We start from the raw sequence: 6,745 nt of genomic DNA, 5'->3' as shown, positions 1-6,745 counted from the left end.
GACACACGGCAGTGTTGGATGGATTGGTGCAGCAATCCACAAAAACAACAATGCCCAAGGATATATGGCAGCATTGGATGGATTGGGGCAGCAATCCTCAAGGACAATAGTGGCCACGGACACACGGTAACTTTGGATGGATTGGGCAGCAATCCACAAGGATAATAGTACCCACGGACACACGGCAGTGTTGGATGGATTGTGGGGCAATCCACAAGGACCATAGTGCGCACGGACAGGCGGCAGCATTGGACGGATAGGGTCAGCAATCCTCAAGGATAGTAGTACCCATGGACAGATGGCAGTATTGGCTGACTTGGGGCTGCAATCCACAAGGAAAATATTGCCCACGGACAAAAGGCATCATTGGATGGACTGGGCGACAATCCATAAGGACAATAGTTCCCACAGACACACGGCAGCTTTGGATAGACTGGGCATCACTGCATACGGACACTAGTACCCACGGACACACTGCAGCGTTGGATGGATTGGGGCAGCAATCCCCAAAAATAGTAGTGCCCCAGGATATATGGCAGCATTGGATGGATTGGGGCTGCAATCCACAAGGACAATAGTGCCCACAGACACACGGCAGCATTGAATGTATTGTGGGGCAATCGACAAGGACAATGGTGCCCAAAGAGAAACGGCAGCGTTGGATGCATTTGGCAGCAATCCACAAGGACAATAGTGCCCACGGACAGGCGGCAGCGTTGGGTGGATTGCGGCAGCAATCCTTAAAGACAATAGCGTGCACAGCACATGGCAGTGTTGGATGGATTGTGGCGGCAATCCAAAAGGACACTAGTGCCTACAGACACGCGGCATCGTTGGATGGACTGGGCTGCAGTCCACAAGGACAATAATGCCCAAGAACACACGGCAGCCTTGGATGGATTGGGGCAGCAATGCACAAGGACAATAGTGCCCATGGACAAACAGCAGCATTGGATGGATTGGGCAGCAGCCCACAAGGACAATATTGCCCACGGATATGCGGTAGCGTTGTATAGACTGGGCAGCAATTCACAAGGATAATAGTGCCCACGGACACACGGCAGCATTGGATGGATTGGGCAGCAATCCACATGAACAGTAGTGCCTGCGGACACACGGCAACCATGGATGGACTGGGCAGCAATCCACAAGGACAATAGTGCTCACGGACGCACGACAACCTTGGATGGATTGGACAGCAATCCACAAGGACATTAGTGCCCACAGACACACGGCAACATTGGATGGATTGTGGGGCAATCCACAAGGACAATAGTGCCCACGGACTGGCGACAGCATTGGACGTATTGGACAGCAATCCACAAGGACAATAGTGCCCACAGACACACGGCAACATTGGATGGATTGTGGGGCAATCCACAAGGGCAATAGTGCCCACGGACTGGCGACAGCGTTGGACGTATTGGGCAGCAATCCTCAAGGACAGTAGTACCCACGGACAGACTGCAGCGTTGGATGGATTGGGGCAGGAATCCTTAAAGACAATAGCGTGCACAGACACACGGCAGCGTTGGATGGATTGTGGCGGCAATCCACAAGGGCAATAGTGCCCACAGACACAGGGCATCGTTGGATGGAGTGGGCAGGAATCCACAAGGATAATAGTGCTCACGGACATACGGCAGCATTGGATGGATTGGGGCAGCAATGCATAAGGACAATAGTGCCCACGGAGACACAGCAGTATTGGATGAATTGGGGCAGCAATCCACAAGGACAATTGTGCCCACAGACACACGATAATATTGGATGGATTGGACAGCAATCCGCAAGGACAATAGTGCCCACGGACATACGGCAGTGTTGGATGGACGGGGCGGCACTCGATAACGACAATAGTGCCCACGAACACACAGCAGCGTTGGATGGATTGGGCAGCAATCCTCAAGGACAATAGTGCTCACGGGGAGACGGCAGCATTGGATGGATTGGGGCAGCAATCCTTAAAGACAATAGCGTGCACAGACACACAGCAGCGTTGGATAGATTGTGGCGGCAATCCACAAGGACAATTGTGCCCACGGACACAGGGCAATGTTGAATGGACTGGGCGGAAATCCACAAGGATAATAGTGCCCACGGACACACGGCAGCATTGGATGGACTGGGCAGCAATCCAGAAGAACAATAGTGCCCACGGACACACGGCAGCATTGGATAGACTTGGCCTCACTGCACAAGGACACTAGTGCCCAAGGAGACACGGCAGCATTGGATGGATTAGGCAGCAATCCACAAGGACAATAGTACCCACGCACACACAGCAGTGTTGGCTGAATTTTGGCAGCAATCAAAAAAACTATAGTGCCCAAGGATATATGGCAGCATTGGATGGATTGGGGCAGCAATCCTCAAGGACAGTCGTGCCCACGGACAGACGGCAGCGTTGGACGGATTGGGGCAGCAATCGTTGAAGACAATAGCGTGCACAGACACACGGCAGCGTTGGATGGATTGTGGCGGCAATCCACAAGGACAATAGCGCCCACGGACACAGGGCATCGTTTGATGGATTGGTGCAGCAATCCACAAGGATAGTAGTGCCCACGGACACACGGCAGCGTTGGACTGATTGTGGCAGCAATCCACAAGGACAATAGTGCCCACAGACACAAGGCAGCGTTGGATGGACTGGGTAGCAATCCACAAGGGCAATAGTTCCCACGGACACAAGTAGCATTGGATGGATTGGGCAGCTGTCCAGAGGGACAAAAGTGGCAACGTACATGCGGTAGCATTTGATGGACGGGGCAGCAATCCACAAGGATAATAGTGCGCACGGACACACGGCAGCATTGGCTGGACTGGGTAGAAATCCGCAAGGATAATAGTGCCCACGGAGACACGGCAGCATTGGATGGATTGGGGCAGCAATCCACAAGGATAATAGTGCCCCCGGACACACTGCAGCATTGGATGGACTGGGCAGCAATCCACACGGCAATAATACCCAGAGACGCATGGAAGCGTTGGATAGACTTGGAATCACTGCAGAAGGACACTTGTGCCCAAGGAGACATGGCAGCGTTGGATGGGCTGGGCATTAATCCACAAGGACAATAGTACCCACAAAATGGCGGCAGCGTTGGATGGATTGTGGTGGGAATCCACAAGGACAATAGTGCTCACGGGCACAGGGCAGCCTTGGATGCGTTGGTGCAGCAATCCACAAGGGCGATAGTGTCCAAGGACACATGGCAGCATTGGATGGATTGGGACAGCCATGCACAAGGACAATAGTGCCCACGGACACACGTCAGCATTGGATGAATTGGGGCAGCAGTCTACAAGGGCTATAGTGCCCCCGGATATGCGGCAGTGTTGGATAGACTGGGCAGTAAGCCACTAGTATAATAGTGCCCACGGACACACGGTAGTATTGGATGCATTGGGGAGCAATCCACAAGGACAATAGTGCCCACAAACATGTGGCAACGTTGGATGGACTGGGCAGGAATCTACAAGGACAGTAATGCCCACAGTAACACAACAGCGTTGGATGGATTGGGCAGCGATCTACAAGAACAATAGTGCCCACGGACACATGGCAGCGTTGCATGGACTGGGGCAGAAATCCACAAGGACACTAGTGCCTACGGAGACCCGGCAGCGTTTGATGGACTGGGCAGCAATCGACAAGGACAATAGTGCCCACGGACACACCCAGCGTTGGATGGATTGGGGCAGCAATCCACAAGGACCATATTGGCCACGGACACACTGCAGCATTGGATGTATTGGGGTATCAATCTACAACGACAATAGTTCCAACGGACACACGACAGCGTTGGATGGATTGGGGCAGCAATCCACAAGGACAATGGTGCCCACGGACACACTGCAGTGTTGGATGGATTGGGGCAGCAATCCTCAAGGACAATAGTGCCCACCGACACACGGCAGCGTTGGATGGACTGGGGCAGCAATTGACAAGGACAATAGTGCCCACGGACACACGGCAGTGTTGGATGGACTGGTGAGCAATCCACAAGGACAATAGTGCCCACGGACACACGGCAACCGTGGATGGATTGGAGAGCAATCCACAAGGACAATAGTACCCATGGACACACGGCAGAGTTGGATGGGCTGGGCAGCAATCCACAAGGGTGATGGATGCCCACGGACACATGGCAGCGTTGAATGGAGGTAGGGCATCAGTACACAAGGACAATAAAACCTACGGACACACGGCAACACTGGATTATTTGGGCAGCAGTCCACAAGGACCACAGTGCCCACGGACACAGGACAGCATTGGATGTCTTGGGCAGCAACTCTCAAGCACAATAGTGCCCACGGACACACGGGAGCATTGGATGGATTGGGCAGCAATGCACAAGGATAATAGTGCTCAAAGAGACACAGCAGCGTTGGATGGATTGGGCAGCAATGCACAAGGATAATAGTGCTCAAAGAGACACAGCAGCGTTGGATGTATTGGGCAGCAATCCACAAGGACAATAGTGCCCACGGAGAAACTGCAGCGTTGAATGGCCTGGGCAGCAATCCACAAGGAAAATATTGCCCAAGGACACACGGCACTGTTGGATGGATTGGGCAACATTCCTCAAGGACAATAGTGCCCACGGAGACACGATAGTGTTGGATGGATTGGTCAGCAATCCAGAAGGACAATAGTGCTCACAGGCACCCGGTAGCGTTGGATGGATTGGAGCAGCAATCCGCAAGAAGAAGAGTGCCTACAGACACATAGCAGCATTGGATGAACTGCGCAGCAATCCAGAAGGACAATAGTTCCCACGGACACACGGCAGTGTTGGAAGGACTGGGCAGCAATCCACAAGGGTGATGGAAGGGCAAGGACACATTGCAACGTTGGGTGGATTGGGGGCATCATTCCACAAGGACAATAGTGCCCATGGACACATGGCTACGTTGGATGGATTGGTCAGCAATCCAGAAGGACAATAGTGCCCACAGAAAATGGCAGCGTTGGATGGATTTGGCAGCAATCCACAAGGACACTGGTGCCCATGGACATACGGCTGCGTTGGAGGTATTGGGAAGCAATCCAAAAGGACAATAGTTCCCACGGATACACGGCAGAATTGGATGGACTGGGCAGCAGTTCTCAAGGACAATAATGACCTCGCATATATGGCAGCGTTGGATTGATTGGGGCAGGAATCCACAAGGACAATAGTGCCCAAGGAAACATATCAGCGTTGGATGGATTGGGGCCACAATGCATAAGGACAATAGTGCCCACGGACACACGGCAGCTTTGGATGGATTGGGCATCACTGAAAAGGATACTAGTGCCCAAGGACACACGGCAGCATTGGATGGGCTGGGCAGCAATCCACAATGACAACAGTGCCCACAGACACACAGCAACGTTGGATGGATTGGGGCAGCAATCCACAAGGGTAATGGATGCCTATGGACACGTGGCAGCGTTGGATGGATTGGAGGAGCAATGCAGAAGAGCAATAGTGCCCACAGCCACATGGCAGCCTTGGATGGACTGGGCAGCAATCCACAAAGACAGTAGTGCCCACGGAAACACGGCAGCGTTGAATGGATTGGGGCAGCAATCCACAAGGTCTGTATTGCACACGGACACACGGCAGCGTTGGATGGACTGGGCAGCAATCTTCAAGGACAATTGTGCCCACAGACTCACGGCAGCATTGGATGGATTGGGCAGCAATCCACAAGGAAAGTAGAGCCCAAGGACACGCGGCAGCGTTAGATGGACTAGTCAGCATTCCAGAAGAACGATAGTGCCCACGGATATACGGCAGCGTTGAATGGATTGGGGCAGCAATCCACAAGGAGAATATTAGCCACGGAGAGACATCAACGTTGGATGGTTTGGGGCAGCAATCCATACGAACAAAAGTGCCCACGGACAGATGACAGCATTGGATGGGCTGGGCAGCAATCCACAAGGGTAATAGTGCCCACAGACATACAGCAGCACTGGATGGACTGGTCAGCAGTCTAGAAGAAAAATAGTGCCCACGGACCTCGGCAGCGTTGAATGGATTGGGGCAGGAATCCACAAGGACAATAGTGCACACAGACGCACGGCAGCTTTGGATGGACTGAGCAGTAATCCACAAAACCATAGTGCCCACAAACACATGGCAGTGTTGGATGGATTGGGGCAGCAATCCACAAGGGCAATACTGCCCACGGACTCACGGCAACCTTGGATGGACTGCGCAGCAATCCAATTGGACTATAGTGCCCATGGACACACGGGAGCATTTGAGGCAGCAATCCACAAGGACAATAGTGCCCATTGACACATTGCGGCGTTGGATATATTGGGGCAGCAATCGACAAGGATAATAGTGCCCTCGGACACACAGTAGCGTTGGATGGACTGGGGAGCAATCCACAGGGGCAATTGTGTCCAGTGACACACAGCAGCATTGGATGGACTGGTCAGCAATCCAAAACGACAATAGTGCCCACGGACACATGGCAGCGTTGGAGGGACTACACAGCAATCCAGTAATGTCCACAGAGATACGGCATCGTTGGATGGATTGGGCAGCAATGCACAAGAACAATAGTGCCCACAGAGACACGGCAGCGTTGGATGTATTGGGATGCAATCCGCAAGAACAATAATGCCCATGGTCACACGGCAGCATTGGATGGAATGCACAGCAATCCACAAGGACTGTATTGCCACAGACTCACGGTAGCGTTGGATGGACTGGGCAGCAATCCACAATGACAATAG

Source organism: Erithacus rubecula, assembly GCF_903797595.1.
Source record: "Erithacus rubecula genome assembly, chromosome: 3".
In the NCBI taxonomy this organism is placed as follows: Eukaryota; Metazoa; Chordata; class Aves; order Passeriformes; family Muscicapidae; genus Erithacus; species Erithacus rubecula.
This window is presented reverse-complemented; position numbering follows the sequence as displayed.